The sequence below is a fragment of the Balaenoptera borealis genome (assembly GCF_965194805.1).
Source record: "Balaenoptera borealis genome assembly, chromosome: 17".
Taxonomy (NCBI): Eukaryota; Metazoa; Chordata; class Mammalia; order Artiodactyla; family Balaenopteridae; genus Balaenoptera; species Balaenoptera borealis.
In genome coordinates, this window is record NC_138876.1 from 22,357,067 (window position 1) to 22,384,773 (window position 27,707).

The window sequence follows — 27,707 nt, forward strand, 5'->3', positions numbered from 1 at the left end:
TCAAGTAATTATTTTTATAATGCTGCATAATGAAATAAATGTGTAATTAGTGACAGATGGGGCTTTTAAAATTTAAAACAGAAAAAAAATCCTATCACCTGTTTTGATTATTTTCTTTACATGAGTGAAATTAGAATTTGTGAAAATGAAGTACAAAGAGAATTAGAAAAATTAACTCTACCTAAATTAATGTGATAGTCTTTGTGCATGTTTCCCAGGGTCCAGTGAACCTTCTTTAAAATGCTTTTTGTTTTGATGCCTAAAGATAGGTTTGGGCCATGTCGTGCCAACCGTTTCACACTGTTTGTAAGTGAACGCATTAGGGCAAAGATCTCTAGATCTTAGAATCAACATTTTATTTGAGGCCAAGTTTTAATAGTAGGATGAAATTTTAGGTTAAGTTACCAGAACTTACTTGTTTTGTGTGATAATTTCTCCAGTCTTTCCAATGCCTTTTTCTGTGTGGAATGAGGACACATATCTTTCTGTGGCCTATAAGATGATCTGAGCCATAGTTAAAATAATCAATATGGTCTCATCCTGACAGTCTATAAGATGGGCACAGCTTGCTATGTTTCTGTTGATGTTATAAGCCTCTACTGAATATGAATATCTGTATACTTCTCATTGGCACTCGCTTGCAGATTGCTATGCATTTTTATCATCTTATTTCTGATGTTAACTAGGATATGATCTGCTCTACCGAAGAGATCTTATTCTCATTTTCTCTGTCTCATTCATCCCCATCTTCTGAATCATATGACTGGAGCTCACCGCAAAGCATGCCCCCAGTGATCATAATTGAGTCTGGCTTTTGATGAGTTCTCTTTTATAGTTTTGGTCTTCTTTTAAAGAACTACACCATGAAACTATACCCCAGACCTGTAATTGGAAAGACAAACTTATACTGCTGAGCTGTGAACTCCTGGAAGGCATGGATCACATTTCATTTATCTTCTAACTCTAAAACCAGGCAGAGTGGTAAATTAATAGGTTTTCAGTAAGTGTTGAATTGTATATTAGCCCATGTCATAGATCATGGGGGCGGGGAGAGACAATGGTCTCATACTTCATGTTAAGAAACGTAAATATATGGGAAACTTCGGGCATTTGAAAGGATCGAATAAGTAACATTCCTTTTTTGGCTGAATTTGGAACCCATTGAAAGAGATATACAAGAATCAGATAAATGTTAAAATATAAATTTTATTATTGAGAAACATAATAAAACATGTTACTTGTGTGGCTAAATGGATTTGTTAACACTCTGCTGAGATAAACATACACCCCAAATTGCAGTCTACTTCCATAAGGACAAACATCTTTCTGTGTGGGGACAGCAAGCTGGTAGATTACAACTCTGCAGGTAGGTGGATTCCAAAGACCCAGAAGGGGCAACACCATCTATGTCCAATCTGTCCTACCAAACTCACCTAACAGATAAGTAAATCAGTGTTCCTTCCTTGGAGGATAAGGATGTGGAGAAAGATTGGAAGTAACATGTAAAGGAAGTTTCTCAATTTGGAAACCTGACTAATGAGAAATTGGAATGCCCCTAAATGTTCTCCATTTGTTTTTGTTTTCTACAGATAGAGGTATGGCTTCCCTATCAAAGTAGTCAACCTGTTAAGAGTCAGGAGTCAGGACAATGGCAATGAAATTGTTGTCTTTATTATGGACAAAAGCTAGTCTGCAGAACGTGATTTAGATTTGTGGTCAATAATCTCCCGAACCAAACTTTCTCCAAAACTGTGACTCTCAGATAAGGCAGTGCCCTATCATGTGGCAGGATAGCAGCTCAGAATGTACCCTCTCCAACATCAGAGAAGGATTCAGAAGGTGCTGACTCTTTCAAGACCAGTTCCTTTGTCAAAGTTCAGCAGAAAGGTTAAATCACTCCTTCTCTTTTACCAATATGTGGGAAAGGGGGTAGAGATTAGCCAGAAATGTTATGCTAGTTTGCATTCTGCCCCCCAAGGAAACATGAGGAGTAGGATATAAACGTTTGCACCAGGAGCCAAAGAAAAGTTTTAAGCATGATCACAGCAGGTTTGTAGAAAGATCACTCTGAAGAATGTAGTCAGAACAGGCAGTACTGAAGGCTGGGGTTCAGGGTAACATGGAAATAGTGACTTAAATCTCAGGATTAGATACGATGAATCTGGGGGATTTATAGAGAAAGAAGCAAATAAAATAGAAGAGAGTGAAAGATGAATCCCTCAGAAATGCAAATATTTACCAGCTAACTAGAGAAAGAGTGGCCCAAGGAAGCTGAGAAAAGGCAGCCAAGAGAATATGAAGAAAAAACTGGAAGGGAGTTGCATAAAGGAGGGAGTGGCCAACAGTGTGAAACTTTCAATGGCAAAGGAGATAAAGACTAGTGAGTCTCCCTGGGGTTGAGCAATGGGGAGGGAATTGGGAACATCTCTAAGAATAGTGTCACCAGAGTAATTGGATCAGAAGCCACATTGCCTTGAATGGGGAGGTGTTTGGGGGTTGAGGAAGTAGAGGTGGTTTCTAGATACCTGACTACAAATGAAGAAGAAAATATGATAGATGGAGACTTCAAGCCCAATTGGTAACAGTCCTAAGCTACATACCCTAACAGTTTAGTCACTAAGTGAGATGATGTTTTGTACTCTGCCTGACTTTTGGGTCTATCTCTCAGTTGGCTCCAAGCAGTGGTGGGGTCCAGGAAGTGGGAGAACAGTGGTGTTATTTATTAGGCACTTCCAAACTCCAACAAAGGAAGGATGGATATGGATTGAAATTTGTATGTGGGAAGGTGTTGAGGAAGGAGAGGGATTCCAGCCTGAAGGTTTCTATCTTTTCTTTGAAGTGAGAGGCAAGGTCAGCTAGTGATTGAGCAGGAGGGAAGCAGTAGGTAGGAGGATAAAGGAAAGTGATAAATGTTCAGAAGAAATTCTGTGTGAAATGGGAATGGGAACTGACCAAGAACAAATAAGTTATTGTAGAATGCCTAATTAAAGTTTTTTAAAAAGTTGAATTTTTAGTGGAACCTATGTACATAGGTTGGGAAATAACCTCAAGTTCAGTCAGCTTTCCAAGTAGAAAATAACTTTGCAGTTGAGACCCTTGACTTCTGAGAAACTAGTTATTCAGTGTTCTTTTACCAAAGTGAACATGATTTTCAGTCCTCTTGTTCCCTCATCTTTAAATATTGATGTGCCTTAGGGACTCATCATTGACCTTCTTTTGCACCTCTACACTGTCTCATTAGTAAATCTCATCACTCCCATGGCCTCAACCGAAATGCAAAGAAACACCATCAAAACTAAAACCTAGCATTCAATTGCACTGATTGGTTGTCACACAGGCACCTGAAACTCAACAGTTTAAATGACAAAGCTACCAACACCCTGCTCTTGTTCCCAACTCAGGTACCTTGACCATATGTCTTTTTAATCTCTCATAGCTCAGAGCAGAGTGCTAAATACATCACAATAGACGACTTTCTAAGCCAGGGCAAAACAATAAGTAACAAGCTCTGCCTGGTGTTCTGAAGTCAAATATATAAAGATTCACAGTTACCTATTGGGTAGATGATCCATCATCACTGCTCCCCTCCTACTTGCTGGTTTGTCTATGTCTACACTATCCATTATGATAGCAACTAGCCACATGTGGCTTTTGAGCACTTGAAATAGAGCTAATAGCCACATTGAGATGTGCTATAAGTGCAAAATACACACTGAATTCTAAAGACCTAATATTGAAGAATAATGTAAAAATAACTCATTAATAATTTTATTTTGGTTAAATGTTGAAATAATATTTTGAATATATTAGGTTAAATATATTATTAAGATTAATTTTAATTTTCTGTGTACTTTTTTAACATAGCTACTAGGAAATAGAAAATTACATACATTGCTCACTATTTATTTCTATTACACAGCTTTGGTCTGGGTGTAGCTACTTATTCTATATTCCAGTTGAATCCATTTATACATCCAGTATTGCACTTAGCACACTTTATTGATATTATATTGAGCGTGTATCATGCTTTTTGGTGAAACATCATCTGAACCCTCTTATAGTGGGTGAATGTTCTTAATTTGGCACCTTCCTCCAAAGCGAGTATACTAACTAGATACTCACTTGGTTAGGGAATCAGTAGTTGACCCAGGCTCAGCCAATCAGATGCATCTTCCCTAGATTTGCAACTGGAAGTTGGTGAGGCAAAGATGCATGGACCATAGGGTCTTCATTCTGGTATTAGAGGGCAGCAACAGCAACATTGAGTTTCCCTTGTCCATAGCTGGTTGTGGTGTAAGCTGAGGCGTCCATACTTCAGAAAGGCTGGAGCAGGCCTCACTGGACTCATATTTCTCCTGAGGTTTGCTGTTTCTGATTGTTAGTTTCTCTTCTTCCTGCCTGCTTCCTAAGCCTCGTCTCACAACTTTCTGTGAACTATTCAAAACTGGTTCCATCAGTCCTACTTCTTGAATAATCATTCCAGAGTAGATTTATATTCTCTGCAATTTAAAATGCTGACCTATTCTCCTGAGTATATTCTTGAGAGATGAGTAAAAGATAACTAGATAAAGAAGATAGGCAAGATATTCCTGGGAGAGCACTCAACACAAAGACACGGAGGCTAGAATGCCATGCTGTGGGGAACTCCAGAAGATGGGAATGAGCAGTGTAGCATGGAAGGTGAAACATGCAAGGGTGGGGAAACTGTCAAGGGTAAAGACATAGGAGATGTTCATACTATGGTGGAGGTTCTTCTGTAGATGATGATGAACCACTGGAATATTTTAAGCAGGAAAATGGCAAGGTTATATTTGCAATAAAGATAGATTACTCCAGTATTTAGGAATGATTTGGTTGCCGATAATGAAAATCTGATTAATAGAAATTTAAACCTTAAGGGCACTTATTGCATCCCCATCAAGAAGTCTAACTGCAGTCAGTATCAGGCAGTACTGTAGATCAATGATGTCATCAAAGCCCAGACCCTGGCATCCTTCTCCTCTTTGCCATCCTCTGCATGCTGGCTTTTATCCTCAGGTTCATAGTCACAGATTGGTCACCCCATGCATCATGTACTACCCCAAACATCTAAATTAAGAAGGCAGGGAAAGGGAAACGCTGCTATACCAAAGCTGCTACGTCTTTTATCAGGGAGTAAGGCTATTCCCCAAACTTCTTAGCTGATGTCCTCATATGTTCATTGGGGAAAACTGGATTGCCTAACCACGCCTAGCTGAAAGGGAGGCTGGGAAAATGAATAACTGGCAAGGAAAAAACAAACAAAAAACACCTATGTATTAAAGATATGAATGAGGTGTAGGGAAACCACAAGGAACAGTCTTCAATGGGGGCTGGCAAAAGCAGCAGGGGAGGTGGGGCAGTTTCCACTCGTACCTTTCCCTGAAGGAGAAAACAGAGGAAATAGTTATTGAAACTGAAGACAAAGAGAGTCATGTGGAGAGTACCAATTGACTAGAGTTATACCCTTTGGTCACATGATATAGCCAGCACAGCAACTCCACAAGGACCAAAAAAGAAAATACCCCAGCCTTACACATCACCCCTGCCGTGACTGCCAGCTAGCTCATTGACTGAATCAAACTGAAAGCCAGATGATAAGAGTCCACTGATATTGCCCCTAGAGGTCAACCTGTGTGGTAGAGAACAGTGTGAGGAAGTAGGGAGAATAGATTTGGATAGGTAGATGAAAGCTATCCAGCACAGATTGCCTTGCCCACCTTAATCTTCTGGAGATGGACAGATTGAGAAACTGCTAGAAGGAAGAAGGAAAATATCTGTGTGCAGGCAACCAGTACTATCTGCCATATTCACCCTTGTGACAGTTTGGAGATGGATTTATGGTGGGAAATTGATCACAAACACCCTTGCAAGAGATGCTGGGAAGACTGTTACCTGCTGTAATTCTCTAAGGAGGATTTTATGTGATTTATAAACCTAATTATTTCTTGATTAGTATATACCTTTACAAATTTGAAATATTTGCAAGATTTAGAAACTTGAATTATATTTCAGATGCGTACATTTTGATCTGTTTTAAATAAATTTCATAAAATTTGAAATTTGAAAAACTTTGCATTGCAATACAGCCCAGTCAATCACATGAATTGTACTAAGTGGTAGAATAAAGAGTGAATTGGAAATAAAATTAATTGGGTATTCCTCAAAGGTAATTTAGTTGTTTAACAGTGGCAAGAGTCTGAATGTACTTTTGTCATATGTAAGTCTAGGACATTATATTATACCAATCTCCTGGTTTATCTGTATACCTTTAGCTTCTAATTCAACACCTGCATATAATCACACCCACCTTCATCCTTAACCCTTGACAACCCCTAATTCATCCTCCATTTCTAAAACTGTGTTATTTCCAAAATGTTATATAAATGCAATCATAATATATAACCTTTTGGGATTGGCTTTTTTCACTTAGCATAATTCCCTAGAAATCTATCCAACTTTTGCGTATAGATAGTTCATGCCTTTTTATTGCTGAGTAGTGGCCCATGGTATTGATACGTAGGTACCTTTTTCAGTAACATCACTCTTCAGACAATTGTTTTCTTTAGTTGATTAAGTATACAGTAGTCCCTCCCTTATCTGTGGTTTCACTTCCCAGGGTTTCAGTTTCTCGTGGTCAACCTTGGCCTGAAAATATTAAATGGAAAATTCCAGAAATGAACAATTCAGAAGTTTTAAATTGCATGCTTTTCTGAGTAGTGTGATGAAATCTCCTACCATCCCCTGCCATCCCTTTCCCACTCGTGACATGAATCATCCCTTTGTCTATGTATCCCACCCAGTAATCACTTAGTAGCCATCCCAGTTATCAGATGAACTGTCGAGGTGTCTACCGCAGTGCTTGTGTTCAAGTAACACTTATTTTACTCAAGAATGGCCCCAAGGAGCAAGAGTAGTGATATGCTGAAGAGAAGTCGTAAAGTGCTTCCTTTAAGTGAAAAAGTGAAAGTTCTCAACTTAATAAGGAAGGAAAAAAAAACATACACTGAGATTGCTAAGATCTACAGTAAGAAGGAATCTTCTATCCATGATATTGTGAAGAAGGAAAAAGAAATTTGTGCTAGTTTTGCTGGCGCACCTCAAACTGCAAAAGTTACAGCCATGGTGTGTGGTGTTTAGTTAAGATGGAAAAGGCATTAAATCTGAACAATAAGATATTTTGAGATAGAGAGAAAGAGCACATTCACATAACTTTTATTACAATATATTGTTATAATTGTTTTATTTTATTATTGGTTATTTTGGTTAATCTCTTACTGTGCCTAATTAAACTTTATCAGAGGCATATATAATTAAGAAAAAAACCTAGTATATTCTAGGGGATAGGGTTAGGTACTATTTGTGATTTCAGGCATCCACTGGGGGGTCTTGGAACGTATGCCCCGTGGATATGGAGGGACTACTGTACTGAATATTTGTCAATCAATTGCTTAGGTGAATGATCATATAGTCATCTAAATCCTTGCTACTCAAAGTGTGGTGGGCATCAGCCGGGCCACCATCACCTGGTGCTTGTTAAAATGTGAAATTTCAGGTCTCCCTCTAGACCTCCAGAATTAGAATCTGAAGTTGAAAAAGACCCTCTGGTAATTCATATTAGCAATATAGTGAGAGAAGCTATGAGCTAGGTCACCCTGAGGACATTAAACAAATGCAGAGCTTACTGGAGGGTAATTTCCTTCCAGATTGTAAAGAAAAGTTGTCTCTGCTCTACCCCTTGGAAGTAATTTAATATATTTTTTCTGAGCTTTCGGATCTCCAGTTTTTTTAAAAAAGTTAACTGGATTAATTTCCCCCCAGGTTTCATCAGACATATTACCAGTCTGTGTGAAAATATTCTCTCCCTTAGCCAATCTGGCAAATTCACTGGAGAAAACTGGGAATTGGCTGGTGGCCATTCTATGCGCAGAGAGCCACCATTTTCACTACAGAAAGCCCCATTGTCTAGAAATAATAGTGAGGTTTTGCCCACAGCAGAAATCTGCATTCAATCCTGCTGTCCCAGGAGTGGAATTTTGTTTGGAGCCAAATTCTCAAGTCTTCTTAATTTTTGGTGAAGATATGTGTTTTTGCAAGTGCAGATTCATGAAATTAAAGTTGGACTTTTCCTAGCTTTCCTCTATCCAGTGTTTTATGACAGGAAGGACCTTTGAGTATTTTCTCAAAATAGCAAGTGCCAGCAAAGCTAAGCCAGGTTTGCTGTTAAGCTCACCACCCAAGTCTTTGTGAAAGGTTGGCCTGGAAACATAAGGATATCACTGTGAATTTTGACAGTCATCCAGAGTGTTCCAGTCAGGTGTAGCCAGTGGTCCAAAGGCACATCACCCTGGAGAAAGTCCTGCACCTGAATCCATGAGCCAGTGGGACCCCCTCCACCTTCTGATCCTCTTAGTTATATCCTCCTAGCTTCTGCTTTCTTGTGTCAATTACAGATACAGCCTTCAAGATAAATAAAAGCACCAGGGAAGTGTGAAGACTGCCAAGTAGTCTGATTAAAAAAAAAAAAAAAAAAAAAAAAGATTTCTATTAAAGATGTGTAAAGCGGCTTCAGTGAGAGAAACACAGCTGAAATGATTGCAAATACACGGAGTGGTCTGTACTACAGTTCCATTATTGCAAGCACCAATTCAATTGAAAAGGTTACTTTGACTATTGTTTTAGTTGGAACGATGTTTGTTTTCATATTCCCAGTTGCTAAATGCAGACAGTCAGAATTTCTAACAATAGACACAGTATGTGGCTGTAACAGCAGTGTTCTTGCCTGATGTAGGTAGCATCAAAATAGTTGCAATCCCAAAGGTAATCAGCCTCTTCCATCATACTCGCTGTGTGTAATGCTCTGATGCACTTTATACAGTTGAGATGTACTACCCTTCGCTACACTGTGCTGTTTAAACTGGAAGTATGTTTTAAAGCTATACATTGTTGGACAAGCAATGAGTTTTTTAGTAAAGAAATGAGAAATAACTTTTTTGTTTGTTTTGCAAATCTTTAGTTTGTCTATTGGCTTACGGCAAATTTCTGTTACATTAATTTCATAAGTTTTTAAGTAAGAGCCAATTGAAGCTAAACAATCATTTTTTTTCATAGAGTTATTAAGAAAATGCTCTTGTCTGGCTAAGGGAAAAAATGAGTTAAATGAATCAAATGAATAAAGTAAGTGTCTTGGGATTAAGGAGCCATCTCTGTATCACTTAAGAATTTCAATATGTAGGGTATTTTTTGTATCTAGGATTCATTTCCATTTTTATTTTTCCCTAGTTCCATCAAAAGAAATTACTTTAAGCCTCTGATGTTGGTGAAGAAAACATCCTAATTCGGTTTTTGAGTGTTTTTTTTCCCGCGATACACTCTTGAATCCTCATATTCTAGAACTATTTGCAGTGGTTCTTGGCTTTCTTCTAAATCACATCTGGAGAAGCCACATGTTTCCCATGTGTGTCCTCATACCACTTGTAACTTTTAAAAATCATACTAAATTTTTACCTTTTGTGTGGCTGGATTTTATTTGTTTTTTTAACTCTTACTTCAAGGATATTGTTCTATTCATAGGGAAGAGGAGATAATGGCAGAGTTATAACTACAAATTAATGCTGAGCCATTGGCTAATGCCATTCACAGCATTTCTCAAATTCTTCAAGTTTCAAGTAGAACCTTCAAATAACTCTTAAGTAGTAATTAATGTGAAACTTAATTCCATAGAACCCCGATAATTTGTTTGTTTAAAGCTGAAAATACTTAAGGTGAATTTTTTTGTATTACACAAAATAAAAAGATAATTCAATACCAAATGGGCAAAAGATTTGAATAGGCATTTTACCAAAAAAGATATATGAATTGCATGTAAAAAACATTAAAAATGCTTAACATCTTTATTCTTTAAGGAAGTGCATGTTTAAACCACATTGAAATGTGACTAAATACTTACTAGAATGATTAAAATTTAAAAGACTGATAATCCCAAGTACAGGTAAGGATGCAGAACAACTGGAACTCTCTTGCATGGTTTGTGAGACTGCAAAATAGATGTTATCATTCCTCTCGGGAAAATCTTACTAAAGAGATTCATGGATTTTTTTGTAGGCACAAGTTTAAGGTGAATTTTTATTTTGTTTTTATTGTTGACTATTTTATCCTTGCGACGTTCCTGTAAAGGAAGAGTGAGGTACCTTAAGGGTACTTTTCCACAAGTGTTTTACTTTATAAGACCTAAGTCACTAGGAGGAGTTCAATCTTACAGTCAACCTCTGGAACTATTTTCATAAAATTTGAAGACGAGTTATTCCATCAAATCTTTTCCCCAACTTGCTGATATACAGCTTATTGGGCATCATTCTCAACCCAGATTATTCTATATAGCACATCTATTGAGGCAGGTGACTTCTGTCCTTGCTCATCTCTGGAAGTATCTAGAGAGGTCTTCAGCAAACTGCAGCAGCCTCTCTTGCTGCTTTGTTGTTCATTTTGGCAATCACAGATTTGCATGGGACTTGAGCTTAAGGAATGGAACAAGGCTTCTGATGGTGGGTTGACCAGAAGTATTCTTTTTCTTCTTTCAGGCTTTATGTTCTGAAACCCCTGTATGCCTCCAGAATTAGTTGATGCTGATCTTTAGCCAATCAAACAGGTTTTCCCCCAGTTTTTTCTATTACTTTGTCTCGATGTTAGCCTATTATTATCAGTTGCATGGGCAAGGACTTTTCAAGCTTTAAGTGATTCAATCTGTCCTTCAAATTGTCCCTTTTTTTCCTTGCACACACTTTCAAAGTTTACTTGTTATTTCATCATTTTATTTTTTCTGTTTATTTCAACATTTATATATTTCTTTTCATTTGCATTTATATCCTATTGAGAGAAGTATCAGTCAGAGATCAGTTGGGAAAACAGGACCAATACCAAGTATCTGAATCAAGAGGATATAATATGGAGATCAGTTTTACAAAGAGGATGGAAGATCAGTAAGGCAAATAGGGGACAATGAGGCAGTCCAGAGATTAGCAATATCTGAAAGCCACTAAAATTTCTTGAGCTGAGACAACAAAGGAAAGAAAAGTGTTATCAGAGTCTTAGTAGAATCTGGGATCACCAAGGTACAAATCCAAAAGAGAGTCAGAGAAGAAATATTCTGCCTCCTTCTCTTTTTCTGCCTTCCACATTCTTGTCAGTGTCTACCATCATGAGAACCCAGAGAAGCCACTGGGAAGGGAAGTCTGGGAAATGTAATTGATGGGGGGGGTCAGCCACCCTCAGTGCAGAAGGAAGCTGGAGGAAGGAACAGGGAGGAATCTGATATTCAACAGGCAGATGATTCTGTTGGTTGGTGGCAGAGTCGATGTGCTTTTTATTCCGGAGCATAGCTTTATTGACGTTTATGGAAATGTGCAGGTCTCAAGTTTATACCCAGAATATGTTCTGAACATAGAAGGCTGCAGTGAAGTGCAACTGTAGGCACCTGTAGGAATTAGAAATAAATTTATTTTCTGGAACAAAAACTATTATGAATCAATATGTAATAGAAAAGATTATCCACATGTAAGAGTTATTCCCACCCTGTGATAAACTTTGTAAATATGGGTCAGAGGAGAATTGGGAAATACTCAAGGTTAGTTCAAGTGCCTGAGCTATATGTTATTACTGAAATGTGATGGACTTTGAAAGAAATCATCCACTTAGTTAGGATATGTGTGCATGGATAAAGAATGTGCTATCAAGAAAGTGTTAGCTACATAATGTCCAGAAGAAAAGAATGATAACATTAGGTCAGTGGACTTTCAAAACTGTCCAGAAAAGAGGGCATAATGACTAAGTACTTGATCTTCAATATTCAGCATTCAAAATTGTCAGTCAATCTCACGTGTTTAGTTATCATGAGACAGTCCCCGTGACTTTCTCAATCCTGGATGGAATGACCAGAACTAAATACATCTTAAGATGCATTTGATACACTGTACAAAACAGATTTGTTGCAATCAGACATGCCTGGCTTGGCATCTTTTTCTGTTACTTATCAGTTGGCAATCTGGGCACAATTTCTTGATCTGACCAAAGTTTGGCATCTACATTTGCAAATAGAAAGAATAATTTATTCCTTGTAAGGATATTTTGAACTACATGTGTCCTAGATTAATGTCAGTTCTTGATGTTGCCTCGTTGTCTTGAATTTAATGGAGATGGATGTTTAGGATTATCATAGCTTTTAGCCATAACAATGAAAACAATCTTGCCAGTTCAATTGATGAGTTTCTAGCAATTCCTGGAGCAACCCATTCTAGTTTTAATAAACTATTATGCATGAAAAAGTTACAGTTGATTTCAGTCACTTGCAGCTAAGAACCCTGGCTGATAGGAAATAATGTGTATATGTTTCAGTTCCCCACTTCATTGATCTCCTAAGTGTACAATCTTGTTTTATTCATCTTAGTATACATAGTGGTCAGCAATATCTAGAATATATAGGAGCCAGAACTGGACTGAACCAAGCTTCACTTTTTCCTTTCCCTTGCTCACCAACCTTCTAGTATAATTTAACTTTTCTTGCAGATTTCCTTCTAGGGAGAGTGATATATTGAGCCACTGACATAACTGCTCATACTCATACTTTGTAAAGAATTCAATGACATTCTGGTCAGAATCTGATGGCTGTGCTTAGCATGAATCAATTCCCAGAAGCCTATTCTTTAGCATAGCAATGATAAAATCACATTTCTGGGCTGCAAAACTGAGGTCAGCCTTAACCTATGGAACTACCACTTTGCAAGGTATTGCTGAAGTGGCTAGCCAACCTACTTTCATAAAATTTCCAAATTAGGAAATCTCTAACTTGAGCAATACCATCTGTATCTGCTATATTTCTCATCATTTTCAGCCATTTTCCCACAAATATTTTCCTTTTCACTTTTACCACTCTTTGGCAGAAATAAAGCTGGACGGTTGGAAAGATAAAGCCATATTTATCTTTCAGTTGCATAACAAAACGCTGTGCTGTTGCAAACACTTGAACTGTCCCATTGCTTTGATTATAGTTGCTGTTGGCTGCCAGTAGAATTTTGAAGAGAGGTTCAAGAAATAGGAAGGCAGTTATGGACCCTACTCCAAAGTACTGCATAAAAAGTAATAATGACTTTGTGTGCAAATCTGCACATGAGAGGGCACAGAGGAAAGAGGATAGATTATTTGGAATTACTGCCTGGGACTGAAACTGATTTAAAAATTCTGAATGAGACTTGAGACTTTTGTTTAGAATCACTAGTCAAAGAGTTTTATATGTTTATTGAATGTTATATAGATTTTTAAGGTCACCAAAGTCTTTTTATTCATGTTTCAACTCCCTGTATTCTATGAACAAGTACTCATATGGTAAGTACTTTACAGTTTGCAAAGAACTTTCAAGTACATTGGCTCACTTGAGCTTCACAACAACCCTGAATAATAGGAAAGTTTTGGAGCAAGCTCTACCAGGAGCTGAAATTTTATAACTTTTGTCTCCATCCCTTATTCTCATGGTAACCCGATAATTCACATGGGAGTCATTATAACATTCATTCACAGTTTCATATTTTTCACTATCCACTTGAAAATATTCATAAGGTTTCTGAGAAAAAATTGATTTTTTTTGATTGTATGCACATCTGCTATAGCATGCTCAGGATAAATCTCTCCATTTTGAAGGAAGATTTTAATTATTTTTCATTCCCACTAAGATATGCGGCTACCCCTAAGTTAGAATCATGAAATACAGCTTCTGTTATTTTCTGTTCAGAGCTATGTTTTCAACGTGTTCCAGGGCAGATAGCAACTATCATGAGTGCTTAAAAATAGCCAGTATGTTGGGCTGTTCTTAAACCACAAAGGAAAGCTCTCTACGGGTTTAATACAGAATGGAAGATTTCTCTGTTTTACTGTCAGATGAGAGCCTAAGAAAGCAGTAAAGTGCTGAGCAATAATTAAGTAAGCTGGTAGAAAATGTGACAAAAAGTCTTAAATTCAACAGGTGCAGTTGCATAAATAATGTCTGTTTTAAAGGATCTGAACTTCAGTTATAAAATCTGGGCACTTTAGTTATAAAATTGTGTGATTACCTTCTCACAATGTGGAGATAGGAGATAATAACCAGTACGTATTGAGGATCTTGTAACTGACAGTGTGACAGGGGCTCTACACTTTTATTAAGATTAGACCTGACTCCAACAACCATAGTAAATATAAGAGATAGGGGAATCGAAATGTTTGGCCACATGTCAGAAAATGTCCATATCGTAAGAAGGAGCCCATAGTATTTAAGATGACATTTGTTAGAATGGTGTTTCTGACCAGGGAAGACTCCTTCATTCAACCGAGGTCTGTTTCCTAGTTGAATAAAAGCAAATAACTGTGATATTTATGTCATCACCTATATAACATAGCCTACTAAGATCGTATGATGAGAAACTAGTAAACAGAAGCCTAGAATTTATCCTCTCCTTTTATGATCTTGGGAAAAAATTATGGTTTCTGTTTTAGCCTATTTTTGCCTGATGAAACAAGAATATTTTCCCTAAAAGAGAAGTTATTTATGAAAACAAGTTAAATCACTACCAGGCATGTTAACTTAGAAAAGGAAGCCAACTTCACCATTATTTGCCTTTGGGAGACCCTGGGCCTCATAATGGAAAACCAGCTAACTTAATTTTAAACTAAATTTCAGTCATTGCAGCTTAAAATATCTCGAGCCTTATAGAGCTGATGAAAATGAATATAAGGCTAGTGAACATATGAAACGCTCCAAAGAAATTCAGTATGGAATGAAACTCATTTGGACATAGAACAAAGAAAAATTGAAGCTCTGGTATTAAAATATCAAATTATTAATATTTTAAGGATAACTTTAAAGGCATAGCCCACTTGAAGGTAATAAAAAATAAATGTAACCTTATTATGCCTGTCCCTAAGAGTGTACACATATGTTGTATATGAGTTATCCCCAATAGAGAAATTCAAGGATTAGATTTGTGAATGGTATTCTATTCATATTTAATAGAAAAGTATAATAATTTATAAAATTAAACCCATATCTATATTATAGAAATCCAGTCTAGTCTTGTGGCATTTAAAAAAATAGTTCATTATGTGAATAACTCAGAGACACAAGACTAAGATCACTGGCATTAACAATATAAATGTAAATTTAATTTAACTACTTATTAACATTCTGTTGGTGCAACGTTGGTGTCTCTCACATCTTTTTCTGTTGTTAAGCAGCCAGAGAGGAGTTTATGTATGTGGTTTTGACCATAAAAGACAAAGGATCTAGAAGGAGGGAGTTCATTGCCTATGGGAGGGAAAATAGAGAGGACTATAAGATAGCTATCAAATATTGGTCTTCTGGTCTACCTCTGGGAGCTGTAGCCTTAGCTTACGGGAAGAGCTGTTTCCATGAAGGTCTTCATAATATAGTAGAATGAAAAATAATATCACTATGGTGCTCAAGAGGAGGTTCTTTCTTCAGCCTCTAAATACCTTGGTACTTCAAATTCTCAGAGAAACACACAACATAACAGCATGACAGATATCCCTAGGGAATCCCAGAAATTAATGGGTGAGATTTTGCATGAAGCTGAATGCTTTATGTTAACAAGTGAGGAGAATAGACTCATGACTCCTTTAGCCCCCATAAACTTGGGAAGTCTGAGGGGACACAAATTAAATTAGAATTCTTAAGGCAGAACCCTGTCTTTCAGGAGATTATCACTTATTAGAAAAAGACAAATATGAAAGCATGAGAATAAGTTCAATCCATCTTCCAATTAATAAAATTGTTTTAGATATTTGCCATTTATCACCAAAGTTGAAGGTATGTCTCAGATAATTTTCTTAAAAGGCGATAAATGTGAAATTCACATTTGGGGGTCCTATGAGAGGTGCATTGCAGAGGCAGGTGGTCATCCTCAAGAGTTTTGCAAGTATTGATTTGACATGGAGTTGCTTCACACATGGGCAACTCTTTCTATCTGTGCACAAATGTGAAAAAGGATGAAGATTTATTCATTTAAAATAGTTGACTCTTCCAAGCAATAATGAAAAGAACAAAAACAATGAAATATGAAAACCTTTAGATTTCTTCTATGCCGGAAGTTTCCAAATCTGAGTGTATATCAGCATCATCTGGAGAGCTTTTAAAAATGCATATTCACAGGTTGTATCATCGGAGACTCTAAATCATGAGGTCAAGTGATGCTTAAGTGTTTTTTGTAAAAATTTACCAAGGTGATTTCAATATCTTTCCAGGTTTGACAACCATTGGGATATAGGATAGACAGTACAGGGGGAATCAGGGAAAGGAAAAATCAGTAGAAGTTGGAACCATCAGATAACTCTTCTTTGAAGAACAGAGACTTGAACAAGGTGTAACAGAAAGGGTGAGATTTGAACCAGGAATGAAATCCTAAACTATATGGAAAAAAGCATGTATTAGGTTAGTACTGGCAGTTATAAGAAATAAACCCCCAAGTTGCAGTAGCTGAAAGCAGGAGAAGTATATTTTTCCTTCAAGTAATGATTCAGTGAAGGTGTTCCTGGTTGGCTGCCAGTTTTTCACATGGTAGTTCAGGGGGTTCCCGGGCCAACCTTATTGTAATTCCACTATCCCTTAGGACCTTATCATCTTTTGTAAACAGCCAGTGAATGGAAGGTCCACCTGCTTCTTAAACCCCCTGACCCGGAAGAGATCCATATTACTTCTACACACACTTCATTGCTGAGAAATAATGATATGACCACACCTAGATACAAGAGGAGAGGGAGGCTACAAATTACAGTCCCTCTCTGAGCAGTTGAATCTCAATACCATAGCAGCATATCATAAATTTGTATGTATAGTAAACTACTTCTGTGAAGTGGGCAGCAAATCCTAAATAAAAGTAAATTCTCTCAGAGTTGTGCTACTTCAGATATTAATCTTTGTTATATGTGTATTTCATGGTTTTGTGCTGATGTATATTTCTGTATGATCATGTCGTATCCTTTTCTACTTTCCTTAGGTGCATGAACTGGAATTGATAATGGCGATGTACTTATAAACATCCTTTGACTTCATCAAACCCATGTTCTGAATCTGAGTATGAGAAGACGACTCCTGTAAGTAATTAACCAAGAGGCACACTGCCATCTTGGGTCACTTCATCCCCACAGGAGGGACTGAGAAGCTAAAGTAAAAGAGGATGCTGCCTGGGCACATTTGATTTTTTTTATGATTGTTTTTCCATTATAAATAGAAAGAGACAATAGAACCGGAAGGAATTCAGCTAAGGAAACATTCTGTGTTTATATGACCCACTTTCATGAGAATGGAGTAACATTCATGAGAATAGCCAAATGAGGGCCTTTCCAAAAGGAAAGATGTGAGAAAAACAGCCTTTAAACCTAGAGTGCCAAGGAAAAGAGGGGAATAAGACTAAGAGTTCAAGCCCCCTGAAGATTTAAATTCTGTGAGATAAGTAGGTGTGTGAAGAAGCTAAAAGTAGTTTTATTTCTTTTGTTACACATTTGATTTGTGTTAAGAACAATTGGTACTCTCATATAATTAAAGCAGTTCTGACATTTTGGTGTGTTTCATTGTTGGGCTATGCACAGAATGTTCCTACTCTCTTTGTTAATGTATTTTGAATAAAGATGGGTTTTTACATTCATTCTGACCTTGTGATACTACCTTGAGTTGCACAGTACTGTATAAAACGATAAAATAAATTTACAATGATCAGTCTTGGCTATTAATGAAAATATTGCTTATTGCCAAGAGGAAATGCATTTTGCACTATTCTAAACTGAGTGACAGTTTAGCCTGTTAAAATTATTTTTATAGGGGCAATGTGGCCTCAAGAAAAATCTGTTGTCTTGTGGTTCCCATGGATATGGGCATATTACTTATGATCTGAAAATGTTTGGGAGAAATAAAATTAGTGACATTTGTCAATATTAATCTAATCCTCTCTTGATTACAGTCTCTACAGAAGAGGGACACAAATATGTGATTTTTTTAAAAAGAATACTTAATTTTTTAAATAGCATATATTTGTCTTTGGAATTGATTGTATTTCTTTCTTCCAAGAATACTTCCTGTACCGTGCATGTTTTTTTGGGGATTAAATTAAAGTAACAGTTACTCTTCTGCGATTCATAGCATAACAATTCAGCAACTTCACATAAAACCTCCAGAATGTGGCCAAGAAATTTTTAAGGCATTTGAGTGGCCAACATTGATGTCATAAAGTACATACACACAGTTCAGATAGTTCCTTATCTGAGATCATCACAGACCATCAACCAGTGTTTATTGAAATCTAATTCATCAGTGGGTATTGTAACTTCTGTGAGAGTGGAGGAAGTTGATTAGACAAAGCAAAGAGACTTCCAAAATTTTTTCAGAAACACACAGGAACACTCTGACCCTAGAAAGTTCAATCTTCATTTATTTAACAAATATTCATTAACTAGGACTATTGTAAGCATGGGGTTTGGAGCAGGGAACTAGAAAGGCATGGTGCCTGCCTTTGTTGAACTTCTTTCAAATGGGGAAGATAAACAATAAACAAGTAAACACATAAGCATGTAAATCCAGCTGTAATAAGTGCTACAGAAAATAAATCAGAAGGGCTAGACAGTTATTAGGGGACATTATTTTATATAAAGTCATCAAGAAATGCCTTTCTCATAGGCATTCCCATGGCTCCCCCAGCAGTAGCCCTAGTGGCCCCGACCTGCCTGATTCCCCCTGCTGATGTCTAGTGGTTTAATCTCTGTCTTTCTGTCTAAGGCAGGATACAAGGGCCTCAAGCCCTATAACTTCCCACATTTGACTTTGGGTTTGGATGTTTTGTATAGTGTTTTTTTGTTTTTGTTTGCTTTGTTCTGAAATTAAAGTATGCAAAATAAATAAGATGCAGTTTGATAAATGACAAATAGGGCTCAGGAGTTACCAAGGCTCCCATAGTGGTATCCCAAAGGTCTGAGATATTATGTCCCTTGCCATGACTGCAACATGTAGAGGTGAGGAGCAGTTATAAGATGCAATGTGGTAATAATTCTCAGGTCAGGCCAGATAGTTATACCCAGAGCCAGACAAAAAAGTGAGAAGGAACTGTAATAGAAAACCAAAAGAGACCATGGTGATCTAGGGACACCTCAAATGTAATGCTCACAAAAAAGAATAGTACCTTTGCAATGTGTAAATGCTTTTTTCAAAAAGGGAAGCTGCCTCTGTCTTAGAAGTACTTGGAGTTAGGACAATGGGCCCTAAAAAAAAAAAATCCCTGTAAATCATCCAACAATTGCTATTCCTAGAGACCTTGAGTCATCAAGGAAAGATTAAATCAGGTTGAGTGTGTACTGCTTGAAAAGGTGGGGAATCTTATTTTACTAAATACTTCATCCTCTGCAGAATAATCAGTTTCCTGAGAAATCTCAATTCCCTGGGAGTTCTGATATCTGTGATTATACAGCTGTTTGTGTTCTCTGAGCATAAGAGTGATAATACTGGGAAGGGTAGAGACGAGTCTGCTGAAATTAAGCGGAAAAAGTTTTTACATTATTGTTAACTGAAGACCATACTTTACTCTGATCTCCGTAGCTTTTCCCTAATGTCCTTTTTTTTTTTGTCCCAGGATCCTATCCAGAATATTACATCATATTTATTTATCATGTATTCTTAGGTTCCTGTTGGCTGTGACAGTTACTCAGACTTTCTTTGTTTTTGATGACCTTGACAGTTTTGAGAAGTACTGATCAAGTATTTTGTAGGACACCCTCTTTTGGAATTGGTCTGATGTTTTCTTTATGACCGAACTGGAGTTATGGGATTTGGGGAGAAAAACCACAGAGGTCAAGTGCCATTCTCATCAGATCATACCAGTGGTACATATTATCAACCTGACTTATCACTGTTGATGTTAATCTTGGTCACCTGGCTAAGATACTACTTGTCTGATTTCTCCATTTTAAAGTTATTCTTTTTCCTCTTTTCCATATTTTACTCTTTGGAAAGAAGTCACTATGTGCAGCTCACACACAAGAAGGAGCAAGTCATATTCTACCTTCTTAAGGGTGGGGTATCTACATAAATTATTTGGAATTATTCTATAAGGGGTATTTGTCTATTCTCCTTATTCAGTGAACTACTCGTATCATTATGGACTCATGGTTATTTATTTTATACTCTGAGTTATAATCCAATATCACTTTATTTATCTTTTTGCTCAAATTATTCCAGCTTTGGCCATTGGGAACTCTTTCGGAAGGCTCCGAAGTCCCTTTGACATAGCTCTATCAATTAAAAAACAATTTTTTGGGAGTACTTCCTTAGTTTCTGGTAGTATAAATACTGCAGGCTTATCTTGAATATTTCCTATCTCAGTCCTAGAAGCAGCTATTTTTCCAAGGATGCCTGGTTCCTCTTATCTGAGAATGGTATTAGAAACCAAGATCTGAGCCATAGGTGTGCTCCTTGCTACTGAGATATTCTTGGTACAAGGTCCTCTCAACTGAGAGCAACAAAATATATGGGTGTCTATTAACCTGTGTATATACACACATCTGTACATATTCTCTATGCAGCCATCTGTATATAGATTAAGTTAAACATGTGTTTCTCACTGATGTCTCCAACTCTAATCCATTACCAAATGGATCATACTAGCATTCTCCCCTTGCTTTTCTCTAACTTCCCACCCCAATGGTGAAAAACCTGGCTTCCCCGAGTCTGTCATCCATACATTTAATGGTTCATCTCAAATATACATACGTAGTGTTTTCAGAATTTTTAACCCATACCCCATTGGGACACAACTTCATCAGCTAGAGTAGAGTGATTATATACAGTTCCTTTGCTTTTAGTTTTACTCCACTCATTTCTAGTATCACTTATGTCAGGACATTTTCCCATCACCCTCTTCAAAGTTACTTCATACATTTGTAATAAAGTTTGCTTATTTTGTCACATTCTGCATTCTATTTTTTGTATCTCCCTACGCCCCCACTGCTCAATCTCTTAAATTATGTTTTTTGAATTTCATATATTAAGCTTCACTCCTTGTGCTGTAAAGTTCTATAGATTTTGACCAGTGGATAAGTTTCATACAGAATGGTTTTATTGCCTTAAAAAAATTCCATGTGCTTTTCGTGTTCAACTCTCTCCCTACTCGATGAGTGCCTTGCAACCACTGATATCTGTACTTTTGTCCGTTCTACAATGTCATAAAGAAGTATGTGATATGAGGGCTTTTCGGACTGGTTTCTTTCACTTAGCAATATACATTTAAGGTTTATCCTTATTTTTAAATGACTTGATAGCTCATCCCTTTGTTGTCACAGAAAAAGATTACATTGTCAGGATGTACAATTTGTTCAACCATTCACCTATCCAAGGACATCTTGGTTGTTTCCAGTGTTTGGTGATTATGAATAAGGCTGCTCTAAACATTCGCATGCTGATTTTTGTGTGTATATAAGTTTCAAATCACTTGGATAAATATCGAGGATTTCGGCTGCCAGATTGTACAGTAAGACTATGTTCAGCTTTGTAAAAAACTGCTGTGTCTTCCAAGGTTTCTGTACCATTTTACATGCCTAACAGCAATGAATGAGAGTTCCTGTTGCCCCACCTCCTCACCAGCAATTGGTAGAGTCACCTTTTCTTAGATTTCAGCCATTCTAATAGGTGTGTAGTGGTATCTCGTTGTTTACATTTGCATTTCTAATGACAAATGATATGGAACATCTTTTCATATGCTTATTTGCCATCTATGTATCTTCTTTGGTGAAATGTGTGTTCAAATATCTTGCTGCCATTTTTCCTCTGGGCTCTGTGTTTATTTATTATTGAATTTTAAGAGTTCTTTTTATATTTTAATTAAAAAAAATACTTTTATATTTAAAAAGGAAGCCTGATTCAGCAAATATTCCCACGTACATAAAACTAAAATGTACTGATTAAACAAATCATTGGTTTTACGTGTTAGTGTACACAAAAGGTTGATTTGTGATCTGGTAGTTGTTCTTCCTTACCGTTTATACATTAACTTAGTATTTTCGTTTATGTCAATTGCAATCATAAATAACTTTGATTTAAACTTTCCTCCAGTCTTCTTTCATGTAAACTCCATGAGGCCAGACTTTATCTATTTTGTTCTACTCTCTATCTTCAACCCTTTGGAATAATAATCACTCAGTAAATATTGGTTGAATGAATGAATGAATGAATCTGAAAATGAAATAATATATCAGTTGAGTATAGAAATAGTTTAACATATTCACTAAATTTTTTCAATTATTTTGAAAAAATAATTGACATCATATGGAAACACCACTGCCAGCAATTTATAAGATTGCCTATTTCCAAGTAAAGCAAATTCTGTCCTAAGAATTTAAGGGACTGTATTGGTTTTAGATAGGCATGCCCAAAGGAATCTGATTTAACCATGCAATTTAAGACAGTGGACTTAGACAGTACTTTCCTTTTTATCTCTTTGTGTGTGCGTTCATAAAGGTACAACTTATTTAATATGATGAGAAAATATTTGTCATGTCTGTTACATTTATCAAACAAAGAATACATTTGGAAATACGATCTGGTTAGCATGAAGGTCATTGAAAGAAATATTTACCTGGACCAACTTTCAAGTGAGTACCATTTTTTTGGTTATTGTATTCAGATACACTTGCATGTTTTAGGTGGTTGCTGAAATTATCTGCAACAAACCTTGAATCTTCCTGTTTAAGATAATTTACAATGCATGCTTAGATTTCCAAATCAGGAAGTAGAACATACTTTTGATAAAAAGGAACAAAGACAAATATACTATGAATTCAAATAGCTAACTGATCTTCATGGGAGAAATACATAGTGAGATCGAAAGATAATATGGGCAGTCATCTATCTAATTTGTATTTATCTGCCAGAATACACATTTGAGTGTTAATCTTTGAAGTAACTGAAAACTCTACCCAATGCTTACTTATTAAAATGCTTTAGCAGATTATGCTGTATGAATCTCTATACACTGCTCTACCCAACTGCAGGCATTTGAACTACTTAGCTCCTTTCATAAGCTTCATGGTAACATTTAACCTGAGCAGACTCAATTGATATTATTTATAGAAGTACCAAAAATTGGTTTTGAAAGATTAGAAGTATCGACTTTACTGTGCTTTTGTTTTCTTATATTCATATAAAAAGATATTCAGACTCAGTAACATAGAAATATGTGACCTATTGATATAGCAAATATACAACATGAATGAATTTCCCTAGTAACTGCATATTGACAGGACACTCTCCATAATGAAAAGGATTTTGCTTCCCTTCAGTGTATTTGCTTGAGAGTGGCATGGGATGTTGACATACCGTATGTTTCTGGGTTGTAAAAATTTTTAATCGCTTAGTGTGTTCATCCATGAGGTGAAAGCGACCATCTCACTCAAGCCCATTATACAAATTAGAAGCCTTTGTTCCTTTCGTGTTTTGTTGGTAGGCATTAACACAGGCACTATGAACGTATTGGAGCTGAAAGAAATGGAGTGAAATTGCTCACACCATTACTTTAAATTGAAATGCAGACAGTTCATCTGCATAGAAGTCGTGAGATCTTTTTACCTGAAAGATTAAAAACACCAAATAGCAAAATGTAAACAATAACAAAAACCCACTAGATTTTACAGCGGCATTTTTCTCCCTCAGACACTGTACCTGTATAATGATTTTTGAAAATCCCTTATATTCGTCTCTAGTTGCTTCAGAACCTAATCGGAGCCTTGGTCTGGAAAACCAGCATTTTGAAATGAAAAGCATGTCCCCTTAGAACAGAAGTTGTATTCTTTTTCTATTTTCTTGTGTTACTATAAATTACCTTTTTTTTTAGCTCATTATTAAAGGCAAAATAGGTATGCATCATTAAACACTAATGATCCTACATTAGGAGAGAAAACTTGAACTAACCAACTTTCTACAGTCAAACTACTTCTGTTTCAAGAAAGCTTTTCGTGATCCTATATAGGTGTTTACTTCAAAAGGTGAGTTCTTAATAATACTAACTTTTTAATCTGCTTCAGTGTAAGAGAATGTTAGGAGAAAATATGGCATTTTATAATACAAGCTATTTTAAAGCAGATGGGCTATGTCAGTCTCCAAGACAGTTTCTGCACTTGTTCCTGTAGAAATCATAAATGTGCCAGAAACCGTGGGGATGTCATGCTAGCCAAATATAATAAAACATGGGACATTTTTCATTTTCTGAGAATATAATGATAGTAATAGCTATGCTTTATAAGTTCTCTTCTACAAATCAAATATGCAGAGTTGATAGTCAGCTCTTGAATGTTTTTGAGTGTGTACTACCTACTTACAGAATCACAGAAATATGCTAAATCTTGTATCTTAGTTTTGCATATGGGGAAACTGAGGCTCAGCTGATGACTAAAAAACTGAAAGAACTAAGGAGGGGGACTTTCACAAATTCCTTCATCACATTTCCCGCCTATGAGCCTTATATCCCTAGATCTGCCTTCCTGTGTTATCATCAGAGGTGAACTATGCATACCCCCATCTAAATCTAGTCACTCCACTTGTGTGTCAGATCTTAAACCCTCTTGCTTACTCATGGGAAGCACTGTAGCAATTCTCACCTTCCTTTCTGACATCATTAACCTTTGGTCTCTACTGAACCATTCCTAATTCTCCTATCTTAAAAAAGTAAATAAAAAAGGATCTTCTTCCAAATTCTCTCTTTACTTGCTTTATAGACCACCATATGCTCTCAGTTTTCTTTCCCTTTTGCTTAGTGCTCTACTGCAGTCCAGATCATTCTCTGGCTCCCTGACCTCTTAAATGTCAGAGATGTACCAAACTTGGGCACTGGTGCCCTCCTCTCCTACGTTCACTGTCCTGGTACTCTCATCTGGTCTTAGAGCTTTAAAGATCACCTATTTGATGACAACTTCCACATTTACATCTCCCAGCAGCTTCGCTATTGAAATCCATTCTTGCACAACCAACTGACTACCCAGTTATCTCCAGTTGGATGTCTAATAAATGCCCCAAATCCAACAGACAGTAACTGAACTCTTGTTGGTTTTTGTTTTTCCCTAAAAGCTGTTCCACCACAGTCTTCCCTTTCTCAGTAGATGGCAACTCCATCCTTCCAGGTTCCCAGGACACAAAGTTGCAATCACTTTTGACTCTTCTATTTCTCTCACATACTACATCTAATCCATCCGAAAACTGTGGTTTCACCTTCAAAATATATCCATTGTAAATCAACTATACTCCAATATAAAATAAAAATTAAATTAAAAAAATATGTCCAGAATCCAACTGTATATCACAATTATACTGCTGCTACCCTAGTCCAAGTCTCCATCATCTCTGACCTAGACCTCTGCAATGGCCTTCTAACTGGTCGTGTCAGGTCTAGGGACTTGCTGCCATGGAATTTACTCTCAACACAGCAGCCAGAGTGATTCTTTAGACACATGCGAATCATGTTATTCCTCTGATGAAAATTCTTCAATAGCATTCCATTTCCCAGAGTCTGTGTAGAGATATACATAAGTAAGGATATGATTAAATTTGAGGACAGTCTACTCAAAATTCCAAGGTATCGTGGAAGGGCATAGGCAATCACCTAACTGAATGTTGGAGGACCACTGTATCTTTCTCAGAAAAAAAGTAGCATCCACTCTATGAATTGAGGCATAAATAGATGTTATCCCAGAAACTGAATGGTAAGGCGTGGAGGCTGAGGGATCAGCACAGAACACTCAAATATTTGAGATTGTATAATGTGTCAGCACTTTAAAAAATGTAAATAGTTTACATCTATTTATTCATTTAATCTTCCCTACAAACCTTCCAAGTAAGAAGTCTTATTATCTTTATTTTACAGGTGCTGACAGTAACACACAGGTAGAGCAAGGATTCAAATTCACACGGTTCCTCTTTAAGAGTAAGGTACCAACTACTGTAATTGGAGAAGTTAGTGAGACTCAGATCCTAGAGAGCCTCAAGGTCCAAGTTAAAGGTTAGACTTTGTCCTAAGAATCATAGGACATATTTTTCCTACTTTGGACTGATCAGTAAAAATGAACTGGGCAAGAAGAAATTGCAGAGTACTATCTTAGGTTTAATAAACTGCCTAGATTAAAATAAATCTAAACTCCTTTAGTGGACTTTGTAAAGTCCCTTATAAATTCTAGCTCTCTGGCCTCATTTCAAGCCATTTGCCGTTTTTCTCTTCCCCTGCATCTCTCACCTTTGCATCTCACCTAAACTGTGCTCTAAACATTCTTGCGGGTACCTTCCCAGAAAAGTGTGCCCACGCACAAAAACTGCATACATTTTCACAGTTTCGACAGATGGAAATCCTCCAGCCTGGGTTAAGAGTTCAAACTCTAAAAACTTATTGTTTCCTGACTCACCACTTCTGATTGATTAGGTCTTTGGTCTATTTCCTTTTCCTAAAAAAAAAAAAAAAAGCAATTCTCTTCTCTACATAGGAGCCAATTACCAAATTACTCAGTACTCAGTTTAAATATCATAGATCTGGGAAATTTCTTCGAAGTCTTACTTTCCTCACCAAATGGGTATAGATAAATAGCCATATGTTAATCAGAATGGGCTAAGTTATGCTATACTATCGAACCACCTGATCTTGGGGCTTCACGCATCAGAGGATTTATTTTTTTTCTTCTGTGCAAAGGCCACTGTGAGGCAGACTACTTGTATCTCGTTTTGCTGAAATTTCAACTTGAGGCTTCCAATTTGCCATAACAGGGAAAGAGAGAGATGGGGAATGAAACTCCAGCTTAAAAATGCTTCTGCTTGGACCTGGAACATGTCATTTCTGCTTTCACTGCAATAGCTAGAACTTGCAATATGGTGGTAACAAAATGAGGGTTATGAGGAGTATATAGGGCAGTCAATAGTGCTTCCACAGGTAACGAGTAAACGTAAAGTAGTGGTCAGTTAATCTCTTTTCCAGCTCTTGGCTCATCTTGTGATAGTTATGTGTTTAAGTCTCTGTTTCTTCATTGGAACTATAAGCTCTTTTATTTATTTATTTTGCAATTCAGATAAACAACTAATACTTTATTCTAGTATAAGTATTCCTTTTTTTTTAAACATCTTTATTAGAGTATAATTGCTTTACAATGGTGTGTTAGTTTCTGCTTTATAACAAAGTAAATCAGTTATACAGATACATATGTCCCCATATCTCTTCCCTCTTGCATCTCCCTCCCTCCCACCCTCCCTATCCCACCCCTCTGGTGGTCACAAAACACCGACCTGATCTCCCTCTGCTATGCGGCTGCTTCCCACTAGCTATCTATTTTACATTTGGTAGTGTATATATATCCATGCCACTCTCTCACTTCGTCCCAGCTTACCCTTCCCCCTCCCCGTATCCTCAAGTCCATTCTCTAGTAGGTCTGCATCTTTGTGCCCATCTTGCCCCTAGGTTCTTCGGACCATTTTTTTTTATTTTTTATTTTTTTAGATTCCATATATATGTGTTAGCATACAGTATTTGTTTTTCTCTTTCTGACTTACTTCACTCTGTATGACAGTCTCTAGGTCCATCCACCTCACTACAAATAACTCAGTTTCATTCCTTTTTATGGCTGAGTAATATTCCATTGTATATATG

The 27,707-nt window shown here is 36.8% G+C and overlaps 1 long non-coding RNA gene across 1 annotated transcript in view; it reads right to left on the bottom strand.

The window, feature by feature from the left end:
* Positions 1 to 7,811: 7,811 nt before the first annotated feature.
* Positions 7,812 to 27,707, bottom strand: part of LOC309615230 — a 68,177-nt gene continuing 48,281 nt past the window's right edge. Inside the window, exon 2 of the long non-coding RNA XR_014236653.1 lies at positions 7,812 to 27,628. This is a non-coding gene — a long non-coding RNA (uncharacterized lncRNA). The remainder of the gene's footprint in view (positions 27,629 to 27,707) is intronic.